Here is a 17,509-nt window from a genome sequence, read left to right as displayed (position 1 = left end):
GTGTGATGGATGGAAATTTACTTTGGAAAAACCATGAAGGTATATTGCTGCACTGTTTAATGGAAAATGAAACTAACAATATCATGCAAGATTTTCATGCAGGAGACTGTGGTGGACATTTGTACTGGAAGTCCACTGTGGACAAAATACTGAGGGCTGGTTATTACTGGCCCACCATGTTCTCTGATGTCAAGAAATTCACAAACTCATGCCACAAATGCCAAGTGTTTGAGGGCAAAAGACAGTTGCTGCCACTCCCCCTAAGACCCGTTGCAACAGAGAGACCTTTTCAACAATGGGGTTTGGATTTCATTGGGGAAATTCATCCCTCATCTTCAGGCCAACATAGATGGATTTTGACATCCACAGACTACTTCACCAAATGGATTGAAGCTGCCCCATGCAGACAAGCAAATGACTCAGTAATCATTCAGTTTTTGGAGAACAACATACTGGCTAGGTTTGGCTGTCCTGACAAAATAATAACAGACAATGCTGCTGCTTTCAGATCCAAGAAAATGGTGAACTTCTGCCACAAATATCATATTACTTTGGGTCACTCTACTGCATATTATCCCCAAGGAAATGGCCTAGCTGAATCATCTAACAAGAGCCTGGTGAACATCATAAAAAAGGTGCTGGAAGAAAACAAAAAGAATTGGCACAAGAAACTAGTCAATGCCTTATGGGCAGATAGACTAACAACCAAAAGATCAATTGGGACCAGCCCATATGAGTTGGTTTATGGACTAGAAGCCAAATTTCCCTCATCAATAGGAGTGCCTGTTATGAAGCTTCTTCAAGAAAACCAAGCCGAACCAAATGATATGCAAAGAAGGATAAATCAAATCATATGTCTGCAGCAAACTAGAGATCAGGTTTTCAGCAGAGTTCAAGGGTTACAAGAAAAATTAAAGAAGGCCTTTGACAGGAGAACCAAAGCAGAAGATTTCAATGTGGGAGACAAAGTCCTAAAGTGGGATGCAAGAAGAGAAGAAAAGGGAAAGCATGGAAAATTTGATTCCTTATGGAGGGGACCATTTGCTGTCCAAGCAGTACAAGGTAACAACACTTACTTCCTTAAAAGTCTAACTGAAACTGACTTGGATGAAGGTCCTGTCAATGGCAGGATGCTGAAGCACTATTTTGACTACTTCCCATAAGTGCAACTTGAGGTTCCCTTGTATATATGCAGATGTATATATTATATTCAGTTTAGATTGTAAAAATGCAGTTTTTTGGAGATTATTGACTATTAGCAGAGCACCCATAGAATCAGAGATAAACCAAGGAGGAAAAGCACAATTTTGGCATTTCAAAGCAGCACACTTCAAGTTTGGGATAAAACATGTCAAGAGCCAAGGCAATCTGACCTGCTGTTCTTGGTCTTTCAAGTGAAAAACCATCCCCATGTGGAGCCACTGTTGGATACCTATACCAATAGGTTTCATATTTCATGATTGGCAAGGGAAAGTCCAAATATGCTCTGCTTTGATTATGCAAAGATCCCATATTTCCTAGAAAAACAAGGCGTGTAAAGAGCTTCTCCTTGTTTCAATTTTGATGGCCTTGTTTCTATTTTGATGGATGATCCAACAGTCTAATCTGGATCATGCCTTGCTTTCAATTTCCAGTTGTAGACTAGAGAAAGAAGTCTGTCCAAACTGTTTAATCTTGGCAGACAAATAGCATAGGTAGAGAAAATAAGGCTCCCAACTGCTTAATCTGGGACCTTGGAAGCAATAAGGTTAGAAGTAGATAGAAAAATAAAAGAAAAAGCCAAAGAAAAGAAAAGACAAGCAAGGGTTTGTAAGCCTAAATGCACCCTCCAAGAAGAAACAAAAAAAATGCTAGGCAAAGTAGTTGGGTAAGTAGAAGGAGGTGCAGAAGCGGTCTTCACTTCAGATTTCAATCTTGATGGTCCAAATGAGAAAGGAAAAGCTAAGAAGCATGTCTAATTTCCACTCTTCCCCTTTTCATGTCATTTACTAACATCCCCTTTGAATTGACATTCATGGAACTACTTGTGGTAATATGATTGAATTGTTATCCTTAGAAGCCACATTTCTTGTCTAAAAATTCTTTGCATTTTGATCTACTCTCAAAACCAAGTTTGTCTCAAATGAACTTAATGGTTTCCCCTTCATTCACTTCCATCATCCATGCTAACACTAACTCTATTATATAAATCCCTCTTATTACCTTTCCCCTACTAGTATTAACACCATGGTGTATAAAAACCCCAAATTTTATGTAAATATCCCTCCCCTTGGCATTATAGCCATATATTCTCTAAAAAAGGGATCAAATGACTCCTGGTCATGTTGATAAACCTAAACCTAGCCCTCCTCTCCCGTTTCTGAATCCAGTTTAAACCCATTTGTACCCCATTTGCAAATATAAACCCTATACAAACCCTTTTTACCCATAATCTCAAAAACCCACTTCCGCCGCTTAAACTAAAGTCTGGGCGCATACATTTGTTTTTCGAAATACATCAAAAAACCTTACCAAACGACCATACCCCCGATCATTTTCCGCCTAAGCGCGCATCCCGAAAAATATGTTAAATAAAGCCGCGCCTTGCCGTACCCCCCGATCATGTTATCGACCTTAACAGCCGTCCGATCTGATCTTGCGCATCCAACGGCTCTGGTCGCATCGGACCCTCTCCGAGGATCGCCCGTTACCCACCCTATCCCCATATCACATCTAACCTCCGATAGCCGTCAGATCATGTCCCTCCAGATCCGACGGCCATCGCTGCATCGGAGCAGATCCGCTGTCCGGACGATATCTTCCGACGGCCGTATTTTGGCTACGTCACGCGGCAGCCACGCGTCACCTCCACGGCCCATCGGAGGTACCACTGACACTTACCGCCACCGTACCATAGGCGGTGCGATATGAAACCGCCGGCGGTTTCCGGTTTCTTCCTTTCCGCCCGCATTGCGTCATCCCCACGTCATTGCTCCGTCACCCCACGTCACTGCCACTTATGCCGCCACGTCAACCTTCCGCTCAACTATTGGTCGACCTGTCCCGCCACCTCGCCATCCCCGTGGACCAACCAGAGCCCGCCACCTGGCCGGATGACGTCCTGCTGACGTCATCCGACCCTGACCCCACCTATGACGTCATGCTGACGTCAGCACGAAAACGCGCCAAAATCACCAAAAACTATATTTATGTCAAAAAGTCGCGTTTTTTGCTATTTTTGGCGAGAGATTTGTTGTCTGTTCTGCATGAAATTTTACGTTCAAACCTGCACCAGCCTGCTGAGCTAACTTCCAGACCGCCAGAGCGTCCATCCTTCATGCACTAGCAAGTTTTAATCGGCAAAATTCCACAGGTATTCTCCATCTTTACTCTGCAAATCCATTTTTTCGTAAATTCCGAGTGTAGCCTGTAAGCAGACCTTAAAACGCCGATTTCACCACTAAACTCCACTGAACCAGCAGTAATACCGAACCAGAGCTACCATTACACGTTTGGAAAACCACATTGGGCAAATTGAACATAAATTCCTCGCTGGTTCGCGCAATCGTGAACCAGTTACCCGCAAAAATCAAATTTGCCTCAAAAACAAACTCTGCTCAGTTCTGCAAATCATCTATTGGTTCAAAGTCAGTATTTCAATTGCTGCATCCTTCCCTATTTCATTCTTTCCCCTCAGAAATTCCCATCTTCCTCAGAAAAGCCCCTTTTGTGTTACTCTGCATAGTAACACCAGTCCTAAAAAGAACAGAATCCTAAAGAAAACATGGATCCCCCTGTGGCTCCCATAGCCCTCAATGTAGCTCCTCTGAATGCCCCTCACAGAGCATTGGGCTGGAAAGCATTAGCTGACTTAGACTATAACATATCAGAAGAAATGTTGAGTAGGAGCAGGTTTCATCTCCAAATATTAAATGAAATTAAAATCAAACATCAGAATGGGACAGACATCTTGGGAATTTGGGGTTCCTCTCTCCCAATCTTCAAGCTACCTCAGGTCAACCAATTCCCAGAACTCATCCACCTATGTGCTGAGTATTATGATGCATCCCAGAGGGCAGTGCTTGATTCTTCAGCCGCAATTCTGTTTCTCATTACCCCTGAAGCCATCAGGGAGATGCTGCAGTTCAAAATAGATAAGAAGTTGGTCCCTCTATCACTAGCTGATTTGATAATAGAGGGAGCCAGAATAACAGAGGCCCAGATTACAAAGCTTAACCAGTTATTCATCAAAGCTGACACTGTACAAACTCCTCCCATCAACTCTGTCTACCTCAACCAATTGGGCCTGGACCTTGTTGACATGATCAGTCCCATCCTGGGATATGATTCAGTGGAATATGTGGATGAAACGGTTATGCACATAATGCTCATGTTTTCTCCAAGTAGAAAACCAGTCTGCTATGACTATGCCACATACATCTCAGACAAGATGCATGAGCAGTTGATGAACCTATCAAGAGACAGGGTATTTAAATACACTTCCTACATATATCATTTGCTTCTATACTTCCAGCATGAGAAGTTCTCCTTCCCAATGAAGAGAGAAGATGCACAGGGAAATTTGAGATCTGTGGTGTACTGGACATCTGTTTTCCACCTCAATTGCTATTCTCCATACACCTACTGTGAGTTCATTGATCACTTCATTCATCCAGCCATGACTCTACTTTTGGGCTCACCTCCTCCCAGATTGACAGATGAGATGCAAAGACTCCTGCATTTATCAAAAGCATGCAGTATTGGGGATTGGTACTTCTACCAACACCACACCGTCATCAGAATATATGGGTGTGAGTTGCCCCCATTTAGACTACCCAGATTTGTGCCTATGAGGCTACTTGCCTTAGAATACTTTAGGCAGTTTGGCTTTGTGGATATGTTCCACTTTTCAGGCAAAGGTAAGAAGGCACAGCTAAAGGTCAAAAGTCAACTTGGCCATTTCCTCTATAACGAAAGGGAGGAAGGGTGGAAGGAAGCAGATAGAATGCTTGGGGGCCTTGGTCTCAAATACAGCTTCCTATGGAAACCTTACGACCCTAACAACTTCATTACCATGAGGAGGCTTAAATACAAATTGTCTGCTTATGATCATTGCAGCCTTCCTCACATAGAAAAACATGCCAATCAATGAAAATGGAGGAGAGGGACTTTAGAAGAAGCTGTTACTCAAGAAGAGCTTAATCAAAGAGCTCTAAGAAACATAAAGAAAATGGCTGACCTTGAGTTTTATTCACAGGTCAGCTCACTGCCGAGCACACAAATTGGAGCAGCAGCATCCTCCTCAACCGCCCAACAGCAAGCTACAAGAGTTGCTGGAAATATATCAGAAAAGGGAAAAGAACAGGAGATGGAGATAGAGCCAGAGAAGCGAGAGAAAGAACAGGCAGAGCAGGAGCAGCAGCAGCAGCAACAACAAAAACAGCAACAGCGGCAAGGAGAAGGGAAACCTGAAACACAGCAGCCCTTACAGCAAGAAAAAGTGGTAGATACCCCAACTACCACTGAGCAGCAGGCCCAAAATGTAGAACACTCAAGGCCTGAAAACATCACTGATGCCTCGGTCCTTCAAACTCCACAGAAGGAGGACCTAAGTAGAAAAAGGGACAGAGAAACACCCATGACTTCATCCATCAACCAAGGGGAGAAGAGACAGAGATTAAATGACTTCTCAAAGGATGATGCGGCAATTAGACAAGCAATGGGTATGGGCCCACCCAGCAGGGAAGCCTCGGTCAGTTCCTTCCACCAAGAACAAGACAGAACCATGGGAGGGGAGGTCACTTCCTCCAGCCAGCAGAGGGAAGGAGAGGTAGGCATCAAACAGCAGTTTATAGACATCAAAAGAAGGAGTGAACCCATGAAAGTCAAATTATATAACCATTTGTTGAAAATGGCTCCCTCCAACCAACAAAGATTAATGTCTGCCTTTGATGTGGACGAAGGCAAGTTGACTATGAGTCACTTCATACCCACAGCGCTCCAGCCACAATCTACTGCAGATTATCTCAGGACTAATCTAGAGGTCCTGGCCAAGGACATCCACCCAATGGATAAAATTGAGCTGCACAAGAAAACTGGCGAAATGGTGTATGCCTCCTTGGCAGACAAAACGTTGGAGAATTACAAATTAACAAGCAGCCTCAATGCTACAGCCTCTCAACTAGAATTGGAGAGGGCTTCATCTCAGGCCAAAGACAACAGGATAAGATCCCTAGAGGACATCATCGTGGAAATTGGGCATAACCCCATTGACATCAAAGGGATACAGGAGATCTTGAAACTAAGGGATGCTGACATGGCTGCATTAAGGAAGAAAGTCAAACTCCCAGCTACCATTCACCCCCAAACAGATGAGGTAGCCCAACAAAGGATGGAAAAGGATGCCACAGATCTGCTAATATCTATATATAAGCAGCTCCTGCAGACACAAGAGAAATTAGGAGAGTCTGAGGCTACTCAAGCGGCCTTACAAGCAGCACTAAAGCAAAGACAAGAGGGTCAGACTTCTCAGCCTCCTCCTCAAGTCATCAATCTTGAGGACGCTGCTCCTACCACTGTGCCTCCACCTCAACAAGCTGAACAAACAGCTACATCCACTTCAGCAGCACCTACCAGTACAGAACAGGCACAGAGCCTAGACATGCAGAAATTAAAGAATGAAATACAAATCTTGGAAGCTCAGATGACAGAGTTGCATGAAACCAGAGACAAGTTGGCCAAGGTCAATGAAAGGCATGATAAGACAAAAAGAGAGGTGGCAGAAAAGAGCAAGGAAATCAAAGCCCTTAAAGATAGGATCAAGGAGCTTGAGAATGAGCTCAAGCTAGATAAAATCATATCTGAGATCAGAGCAATGGTATGGTCCAATATTGGCCAATCCATCACCAACCAATGGCCATGTATTGAGACAATCCATGAGCAACTAGAGCTCATCCCAAAGGCACAGAAGGAAATCTGAACATCAAGAGCCTTATTAGGAAATATGCCTGAAGTTGCTACAAGAATGATCAATGTGCTTAACCACAAAACAAGTTCTCAGTTAGCCACCATTGGAATCACAAATAGAACTGAGACTATTCAACTGATCAAGAGGGTTCTTACTCTTAGAAATCTGGTACAGACATTGGACAGAAGAACCCAGGATATGCAGACAGAGGTGAACAGGTTCATGGAGAAATTTCAGGTATTGCAGAGTAGAGGACTCCCTAGCTTACTGAACAGCGTAGGGAAATTATTCACCCATGAACAGTATGCTAAAAGAGTAAATGTTTTTGCCTCAGCACAGATCAATGAGAGGGCCAGCACTTCAGAAGACACAGGGCCTATTACAGGGCAGGTTTTCTACAGTAAGATAGAAAATCTATTTTTTATAATGAATGAAATTAATCACTTGTTTGATGTGGCCCCAAATTTTTTCAAATATACAGAAGCAGAAGAGACAATGGAGGCCATCCTCAGGCATCAGCTCCCTACACAAGAATGGTGGACAGATGCAATACAGAGAATTTTATAAACAGTAAGGCATTCACCAATTTCTGTTTTTTACAAATTATTATGAAAAGCACAGTTCAGCAAAGTCAGCATGCAGCATAAATCAAAGCTGAGCCAACTCAGCGGATGTAGCGGCCAACAAAGCAGAAATAGAAGACCACAGCTGGCAAACCCGAGAATGCACTGCGCAACCAAAAGTAAAAGCGTATTTCCAGAATTAAAACAGAGTGATGCAACCGACTCAGTGACTCTCAAAAGTCAAAACAATCCTCTGACAGACATAAAGAGCATTTACGCTGCATTCAAAGTTGTAATAACTTCTTGTCTACTTTCTGAACGTAGTAATGAAGATATTTTCTCTCTCAGATGACTCAATGCCTGAGATATTTTGTATACGCATTCCTATAAAGTCCCCTTCGCATGAGATTGCAAGGGTTGTTGTTGATTTCTCCTGAAGAAGTTCTTATGCTGTAATCCTTTCAGAAGTTAATAAAGAAAGTGATGGAATTTCTCGGATTTCTGGGGTGTTGAATGCGTTCTGGTGTCTGTTGATAACGGCTGGATTCCTGTGTATTTCACCATACAATAAGTCTCTGTAACTCTCTCTGTTATTTACTTGTTTTGTTAAAATCCATATACGTTATCTGATTTTCAATACTGAGCAACAAGGAAAAAGAATAACTTTCAGGATTTACTCACTGAGTACCCTGGGTTCAATCTGCGTTGTTAACGAATGTTTCCTTCAGCTGTAATCTAGATAAGTGTAATTCTTAACTGCTGCACTTTCAGAATACACCTTTCACGGTGGCCTTTTGTCATAGGAATTCAAGTTTTGCTCCTGTTCAACATGTTACACTTTCACCTCACCAACTTAATAGAAAATTCTTAATTGCTTTCTGTTGGTTGACATACATCACCATTTTAGCTAAATTTGTTTGTTTGAAATACAATATTGGCCCTGTAGTTCCAGCACCATCAATCCTTCATTTTTAAAAATTTCATGAGTCCAAACTCCATTGCCCAATGATATTCTCCTCTCTGAACACCATATCATAAGACCTGAAAGAAATCCTTCAACCAAAATCATAAACAAAACCTGAGCATAATAGCTAGCCTAAAACACCATCATAACAGAGACAAATCACAAAGAGAGAGCCCTCTCTGGTTGCAGTTAGGCTAGGAACTGTAACCCAAAGATTGGTTAGTGGTTACCCCGGCCGTATTCCCTTGGGAGTCATAGGGAACAACCTAGGTGTTAACAGTACCTTAAGCGTTACTATGCTTAATAGTAACCTGTATTCTTTTGTTACATTTTTGTTTTCGCTAAAGCGTTTTTCTGGTTTAAGTGATCCGCTTTTTACACTTATTGCAGATGTTGAATCCATTGGAACCGTGGGTTGGATATGCTGACGGAGCGAGTCATAATTCGAGGAACCTATCCTCAGCAACATGGGCCATTTTTAACCCAAGCGGCGAGCTAATGAGTTTCAGGGGGGGTGTGTATTGGTCAATCAACAAATAATATCGTTGAGTATAGCGCGTTGATAGAACTCCTCTCTGATGCCATCACACGTGGCATACGCCGGCTAGTCGTCAGGCTAGACTCGCAGCTCGTGGTACTACAGCTCAATGGTACCTACTCTGTCCGAAATCCAGCTATTTATCGCAAGTTCCTAAGAGTTAAAATCTTGGAAAGACAGTTTGATTTTATCCAATATCAACACATTTCCAGAAGCTTAAACACATTAACCGACTCATTAGCAAACTATGTGTTAGATAGACATTTGCAAAATTGATAAAAGAGAAGCATCATCAATGATTCATGCATGGATCACATAAAAACTGGAATAAACCCCGAAAATCAAAAATATATATAGCTGTTTACGGTTTACATATAATGTTCTGTAACCAAGACAAAATCGGTCAAATGACCCCAAAACTCAAAATGGCTGGGGGGCACCCTAGCCTAGTGATGCTCATGATAACATGCCACGGCCTGGGCAATCATGCGCAGAAGACGAGACCATCGTCTAGGAACACCAGCAGTATGTCGCTGCAATCGCAGAGGCAACTCGTCAATCCGCACATCCGGAATCCCGAAGGTAAGACCCTCGACCTGCTCCTGCACAGCAGCAAGAGTCTCGGCCAAGTCAAGGTCACGGAGAATACCCCTCCCTGGAGCCTCCCCTGTTGGGGCAGCGGCCGGAACTCCCGGACGAACTGCTGGACGGACGGGGCCCACATCTGCATGCACACATGAGTTTGATTAGAATCTTGATAGAGTAAAGCACAAGAACATTATACATAAAAAACAAGTAAACGGCGATAAGGTCAAAATATTTACCAAGATCACCCCACTGCTCGCCATCCGGTAGTACCAAATCCGGATCACCTCGGAAATCCATGCCAATATATGGATACTCGGAAAAAGCCATATCCTGTCGCTCGAACCACCTAAAGAAGGCATCGGTGAAAGTAATCTTAGATTGACCTGCATGTCTAGCCATGTGGTCAACCCACCTCTGCATGCGTGGCTCAGTAGGAGATGGCAAGTCGAGAATAATGTACTGAGGTTGCATCAGGGGTATCTTCTCCAAAGCGAAGGCAGTCAAAACTGAACCAAAACCAAAATTCTTCAGTTTCCCGTCCTTTACTTTGGTCAACTGGTTTTTCATCTGAACCAGTACTGCATCACTCCAGTTGAAAATTTTCGGCTGAAGACACTCAAGAGCGTGCTGCACATAAGACCTGTTGGCAACATGAGGGGATGCGCTGCCGGCCATCCTACAAATCGTGTACAGAATGGACCTGAGAGACCTATCAGTGACATCGCAGAGAGACACCTTGCCGTCTCTGCTCAGTTGGGATCCCTCCCTGCAATACTGACGGACATAATCTTTCACGGAATCATTCCCTCGGGCCGAACCAGACAAAGAAATGGGGGCACCCCGCCTTGACAACCCAATCAAGAAGTAAATGTCCACTATGGTCAAAGGGATGGACTTGCCCCTAATCTGGAACGCTTGGTTAATAGGATCCCAAGCATCAAGCAGGTACTGCAGTAAACGTATCTGTGCCCTCATGCTAGATATACGAAAGAATTTTAGCAAGCCACAGTTCCGCAACGCACTCACGGTAACAGGATCATGGAGGGCAATCATGTCCTCCTCTTCATGCTCTCGTTCTCGCCACGTAAGAGTCATTCTGCTCCAATAAACTCTGCAAAACAAACAAGAGGAGGAGTAAGATCCCTGACTCAGTGAAGAAAATGGCAAAAATCTCATGAAAAACAATGCAACCAACAAGTTTTCTGCGCCCAACGCAGGTGGAGAAGGGTCTACCAGCGTTGGGGCATAAACTGCCTTTGGAAATGCAGCCCCCAACGCAGGTTTCGATAGGCGTCACCTGGGTTGATGGCAGAGCGCCCTAGAGAAACCCCAGGGGCTCATGGGGGCAGGAAAACAGGCATGAGACTGAGAAATGAGACCATGAAATGATAGAGCTAGGGTTTAGCTCCTACCTGGTGGAAACGGCGCCGAAAATCGTCCGCAGAATCTCCCGGAATCAGCTGGTGAAAATCAAGGGTAAAAGGCACCTCCAAAGCTCCAACAAACCAAATGCACATGGAATGGTAAAATGAGAGGTAAAAACATCTTTTAAAATTGCTTTTTACGTAGTTCAAAGTAAAGTATTAGTATTTTTACTTCATGGTATCCATTTCTAACAAGTTTTGTTGCAGCAATTGATGAAAGCAGTACTATCTCTGAAAAGGAAAAACTAGTCATGGTAAAATATGAATTTGACCTTATCAATCGAGCAGTTTTAGCATAAAGTTCATGCTCGTTAAAAAATAAACGCAAGATCCGAGCAGTTTTAATGCAGAAATTCATGCTCGTTAAAAAATAAACATAAGCTTGTGAGCAGGCTTCCCCCAGAGCTCAAGCTCATTCAGAAAAAATGAACCGGTAAATAACCATTTGAGACCGTAAATTCATCAGCCATAAAAGCCTTGTTCGTGTTTGTGCACCGTCACCTCCGCTTGTCATTTGGCCGATCATTCACATCCACTTGATTGTTTACCTATTTTGACGAACAACTGCGAAGAGTGATCTCTCCTAGCCTTCCTTGTAATACTGTCGTGATTGGAAAATTCCAAACCATACCTGGAATCTGTAGCTATCCCTGTTTATCACTCGTTCCTCAAAATACGAGTCTTCTTTGAGCTCTTTTCACTGACTCGTTAAATATGAAAAGTTTGCCGAGTTTTGGCCTTCCAGCTCGTTAAAAGGACCGGAAGAGCTATCCCTCCTCTAGATTTTAATCTTTTTGGACCTGAGGGATTATTGCACAAAAAGATCGAGCGCTTGTCTAGTTCGGCTCGATAAAGCTATCGAACATTCATCCCTTCTGTATTGTTTTATACTTTTTCGGACTTAAGGGATTAGATGACGAAAAAGGACCTTTGGAGTCCACTTTATGTACCCTTTTCAGACTCTCTAAAAATGAAAAGGACCGAGCTGTCTTTGTCGCTGGGCTCGTTAAAAGGGGTGAAAAGCGACAAACTTGTCTATAGACGAGAACGAGTTTCCGTATCGCTAAGCTCATTAAAAATGTAGCGATGGGCTTGCCCGAAGGGCAGGTTATAGATCAAGCATATGTTATCCTCCTCAAGCTTGTCAAAAAATAAAGAGGTACTGGTCAGAAATGACTGGGGAAAATTGGGAAGAACCTCAAAGCTTAATGGTAGCAAGTCGCTCTTGAACATGACACTTTTGCCTCCGTAAAAATCGGGTTGGGTTATTATCATTCACCGGTCCCTTCGCCATGGTCTCGCCATACCATCCATACATGGGGTAATGCTACCAATCCATCACATCAGTGTCGTTATATGTTCAAGAGATGTCGTTCAAAAAGTGTCAACCGGGTCCCATCCACTACCATACATCATCTTTCATCCTTCCATGACCGCCACCCTGAATCATATTTCACAAATTGTTTTCACCATCATCACTAGCCCCGTTCCGTGTCACTGATGTGGGATTCATTAAGGCCCTCCTTTGACGGATCACTTCTTGTCGACATCAGCTCACTATCCAAGAAGTTGATCTAGGAACACCCCCTCAGTACTTTGAAGCTTGCATGCCTCAATGGCAAGTTTCTCACTCCCGGCGATAGGTATACATTAATGACCTTCGACCGGGGGACTTTGCATGGTGTTCGACGTCAGATCCTATATTCACGCCACGTGAATTGTGCTGCAGTACCTTGAGGGTCATCATCATTATCGATGATTCCTCTCGCGCTTGTTAACAGTTTACATTATCTACTGGTAATCAAGCGATGTCTTTCCATGTTCGACTTCAAGAAATTCTCACATGGATCGACTTGTACTTAGTGTGAAGATCGGAAGTTTGAAGACCCCGGATCTAGTTTCATCCATCCGGGCTGCGATATATATTCAGGAGATAAAGACATAGGCATGTGCAGCAGATGATCATCCTACTAAAAGGATGATAATTAAAAAGCAGAGAATTATCAGTCTATCATTAGGCGATCGTCTGTTTATGTACAGCAAATGTATTTATAGAGCTGAGCATGGGAAATGCCCGCCTCGGCTAGATCATGAAAAGAAAGTATGAAAAAATGATGTATTGTATTGTATTTTGTTACAGGTCACCTCCCGACGATTGAATGAACTTCGGATCCTCCTAATAAAGCATTTCACCCGATAAACGACCTCATACTTTAGGGGGCAACTGTTATAGACATTTTTGTGCCTCACAGCATGGAGCATGAAATGTCAATAATCTGAGGGATCCAAAGTCCCTAAACATGTTGTTCTTACCCTTGGAGGAACAAGGTCAGCAAACCACAGCTCTGCAAATCAGTCTCCCACTGAAAAATCACTCAAAACAGGTCAATTTTGGATCAAAGCAGGTGCAAAAAAGGCTACCTGCATTGCAAAGCAGGTGCAACAAAGGCTACCTGCGTTGCAAAGCAGGTAGGACAAAGCCTACCTGCGTTGGGCGTAACTGGACTTATGGAGGAGTCTTGTTCTCAAACTGCCAGTGCCCAGAAAGCTTCCAGAAAAGCATGTGATCATAAGATTCGCCTAATGATGAGTTAAAGAGCTTCTAAAACTCCAAGTGGACAGCAGAAACTCTGAGTGAAGGACTGAAGAACAACTGGAGTTGAAGAGCACAGTAAGTCACACACCAACATGACTTACCTTCACTCCAAAACTCTATATAAGGATCTCATCCCATGGGATCTGGAGGACGGAATTTGGCGCAAAGAATCGCTGTTGGTTTGCAGTTGTGAGCATTGGGTGATTGCTTGAGGGAGGTGAAGAAGAGATTTCTCTCCGTCGGGAAGGTGATGCTGGATTGGACCTCTCATGGTTGTATCACCGCCTGAACCTTACTTCTATATATCAATAAAGCATTTGAGGTTCTTCTATTCGCATGTGTTTCAATGTGTATTGTCTTACTTGCGTCTTTGATTTATGCTAGTCCTTGAATCAGTTATGCACGCATGCTTCTTGTAGTTTCCTTTCTTTGTCTTGTTTGCAGGATCTCGTGTAGCTGGGCCCGTGAAGAGACTTGGAGCTGGGAGCAAGCGGTAATCAAAGGAGATTGGATCGACCATTTGCGCAAGACATCGGTAAGTGGATCTATCCTTTTATCTCTTGCGTGTCATAAAGAAGAAACTTTAGATAGCTTTGCTTTCAGCTGTTGCTAAGGAACTGTCACCCTTAGAGTGGGTTAGGGTCATTCCGAGTTGGATACTTTCCCCCACAACAGCAAGGGTGGGATCTTCCCTGTAAAACTTCAATCTGATCCCATTAATCCTTCCATAAAACACTTTGCCATTCAGCTTTGCGAGTTGAACTGCACCACCATCTGAAATATCCTTAATCATGTATGGTCCTAGCCAATGCATCTGAAACTTCCTTGGAAATTTGGTAAACATGCTATCATACATGAGGACCAAATATCCATTTTTAAAAGTTGGATGCTTAATGTGACGATCATGCCACACCTTTTCTTTAGCTTTCTGCACCTGTTGATGAAAGCCAACCAAAAATCACTCTTCCTTTAACGCAAGTAGTTGCGCTAGGCGTTCCTCCATTACGTCGCGATCTACCATCATGGTTACTATTGCGATCCTTAGGCTGGGTACTATATATTCCATCAACATCACTGCTTCTTGTCCATAAACTGTCGGTATGTGCACATCCCAATGATTCCTATTAACATTGTAGACCTTTGCTAGGGCATTCTCCAAGATCTTGTTGAAAGCTTCGACAGTTCCATTCGCCTAGGGATGATACGGTGTACTCTTCTGATGGTACATTTAGAATTCTTTTGTTAAAACCACAATTGTCTCATTCAGGAAGTGTTAACCTTTGTCACTCATCAGAATCTTCGGGCATCCAAACCTTGACATAATAAATTCAAATATAAACTTCATAGCAGTTGTCACGCTATAATCCTTCATAGGCTGTGCCTCAGTCCACCTAGTTAAGTATTCTATCGCAGTGATAATATAACGCGCTCTCGTCTTCTTCCGTGGAAGATGAATAGGTCCAACGAAGTCAATTGCCCATTTATCAAATGCTTGTAGCGTGACTTGTGGATTTAATGGAAGTTCATCCCTTCATGATGGCCTCCTGGTCCTTTGACACACATCGCATGCATGACAATACTCCTAAGAATATTTATGTACCTTAGGCCACCATAATCCTGCTCACTTAATCTTTTGCATAGTTTCCTTACCTACATATTGTCTTCTAGTGACAACACTATGTTCTTTAGTTAGAATACTGTGTCTTTCATATTCAAGCACATATCGACATAGAACTTAATCTGATCCCATCTTATATAAGTGTCCTGCAATCACAGAAAAACATGTAGCCCTGAAAACTAATTCCTTCTTTTATTGTGGCGTATAACCTTTAGGAGCTACGCCAGTAGCTAAAAAATGAATAATGTTTGCAAAATGCTCATCAGGAACTCTGACAGCAAAGAGTTGCATGTCAGGTAACCCTTCATCAATATTGGTGGGGTTTCACAATTCTCGATCCAAGAGAGGTGCTCAAGTCAAACATTCAATCTCCTAGGCTTAACTATCACTTCAGAATCATACTCTTGGAAAAGAAGCAACAATGTACAGATCCCCCCCCCACAACACAGGCGTATTGACCAGGTACTTCAAATCAGAATGGTCCGTGTACATTTTAAAGTGTGCACCTTGTAGGTAATGCCTAAATTTTTGTAGTGCGTAAACCATGGCCAATCCTTCTCGCTTTATGGTTGAATAATTTTTCTTTGCCTTAGCTAGTTTTCGATTGGTGAAGGCAATTGGGTGATCAATATCTCCTGCCCATAGTTGAGTTAAGACAACTCCCAACGCTATACAAGATGCATCAACATGCACATGAAATTCCTTCTTCCAATCCAAGAATACTAGGATTGGTTCATGACCATATTTTCCTTAAGAACATCCAATCTCTTCTGACAGTCGTCATCCCAGTAGAACGTAGTATCCTTCTTTAACAACTTCTACATGGGGGAAGTGATCTGTGCGTATGCGTTAATAAACTTCCTATAGTACGCAATATGACCCAAAGTCGTGCGTAGTTTCTTTACGTTCTTAGGTGGATCCAAATTGATAATTACAACAATCTTAGCAAGGTTTACGATCAATCCCTACTTACAGACAACATGTCCCAAAATTATTCCATATGGTACACAAAAAATGCATTTCTTAAAATTCAAGGAAATATGATACTTTATACATGTATACAACATCAGGCGCAGACTAGAGTCATGCTTCTTGACTAGCCCAAACATTGTCCAATCATGAAAGTAGACTTCTAAAAAATTATGAATGAGTTCCTTAAACACTGCGACTACCACCCTTGAGAATATCACAGGAGCATTTTTTAGACCGAAAGGAAAGGTTGTATATTGGAAAGACCCCCATTCTATAGTGAAGGTAGTCTTGCTTCTATCCTCTGACGCAATCTTAATTTGGTGACATCCTGAAAATCCATCTGTGAATGAATAAGCTTCCTGCCCACCAACATTTTGTAGAACTTCATCCATAAAGGGCGTAGGAAATGGATCATGTACACATGCATCATTTAACTTCCGCAAATCAACGCAGATCCTGATATCACCCTTCATTTTCTTCTCTTGGACCACCATAGGACTGACCCATTCTGATTCTTTTACAAGTTCAATTATTCATGCCGTGAGCATCTTATCGAGTTCTTCTCTTACCTTTTCCTTGTATTTGGAGTTCAACTGATATGGGTGTTGCTTAACCGGCTTCACATCTGGTTTTAGATTGATCTTCATCATACCCAAATCTCCTACTATCCATTTCAAGTCAAAGAACTTAGTTGGAAATAAATCCTAATATTTGTGTAATAATTCAACAACCTTATCCATGGTGTCTTCATCCCAATAGTCGCCAATGTTCACGAATTTTGGTTCTTCTTTTGAGACAATATTTACCTGTTTTGTTTTCATCGGGTGTGAGATATCAGAGATCTTCACATCAGGTCCAGCAACTTCGCATTGTCCTTTTGACTCAGGGATATTAATATTCTGTGGATCCTCATTTCCTTCTTTTGTAGTAACATTGTAACATTCCAAAGCATGTTGTATCTGCGTACTCCAGTCAGGTTGTATCCAAGTGATAGGCTCTACGGGTGTTCAGAAGATTGCTGCTTCAATCTCCTGAAGTGCTTCATTAATGCATTCAAAATTGTCTTTGAAATTGAATGTCAACAAGAAACTCTTCTTCATTTCATCCCAATCAGCAATCATGTGTTGCAGCTCCATCTCTAAATACTAGTTCCTTGGGATAAAGTCCAAGGTATCAATAAATATATTCACCCACTCTGGTTGAGGTACCTCACCCCACATCTTAGTCCATTGACCCAGATGTTCACACGAATCATCCTTTCCAGTGTACTTTTCAGTGAGTCGATTGTTTGCATAGCCAA

This window comes from Pinus tabuliformis, chromosome 2_1 (assembly GCF_031772625.1).
Source record: "Pinus tabuliformis cultivar Carrire ecotype Pingquan chromosome 2_1, CPIR1, whole genome shotgun sequence".
NCBI lineage: Eukaryota > Viridiplantae > Streptophyta > Pinopsida > Pinales > Pinaceae > Pinus > Pinus tabuliformis.
This window is presented reverse-complemented; position numbering follows the sequence as displayed.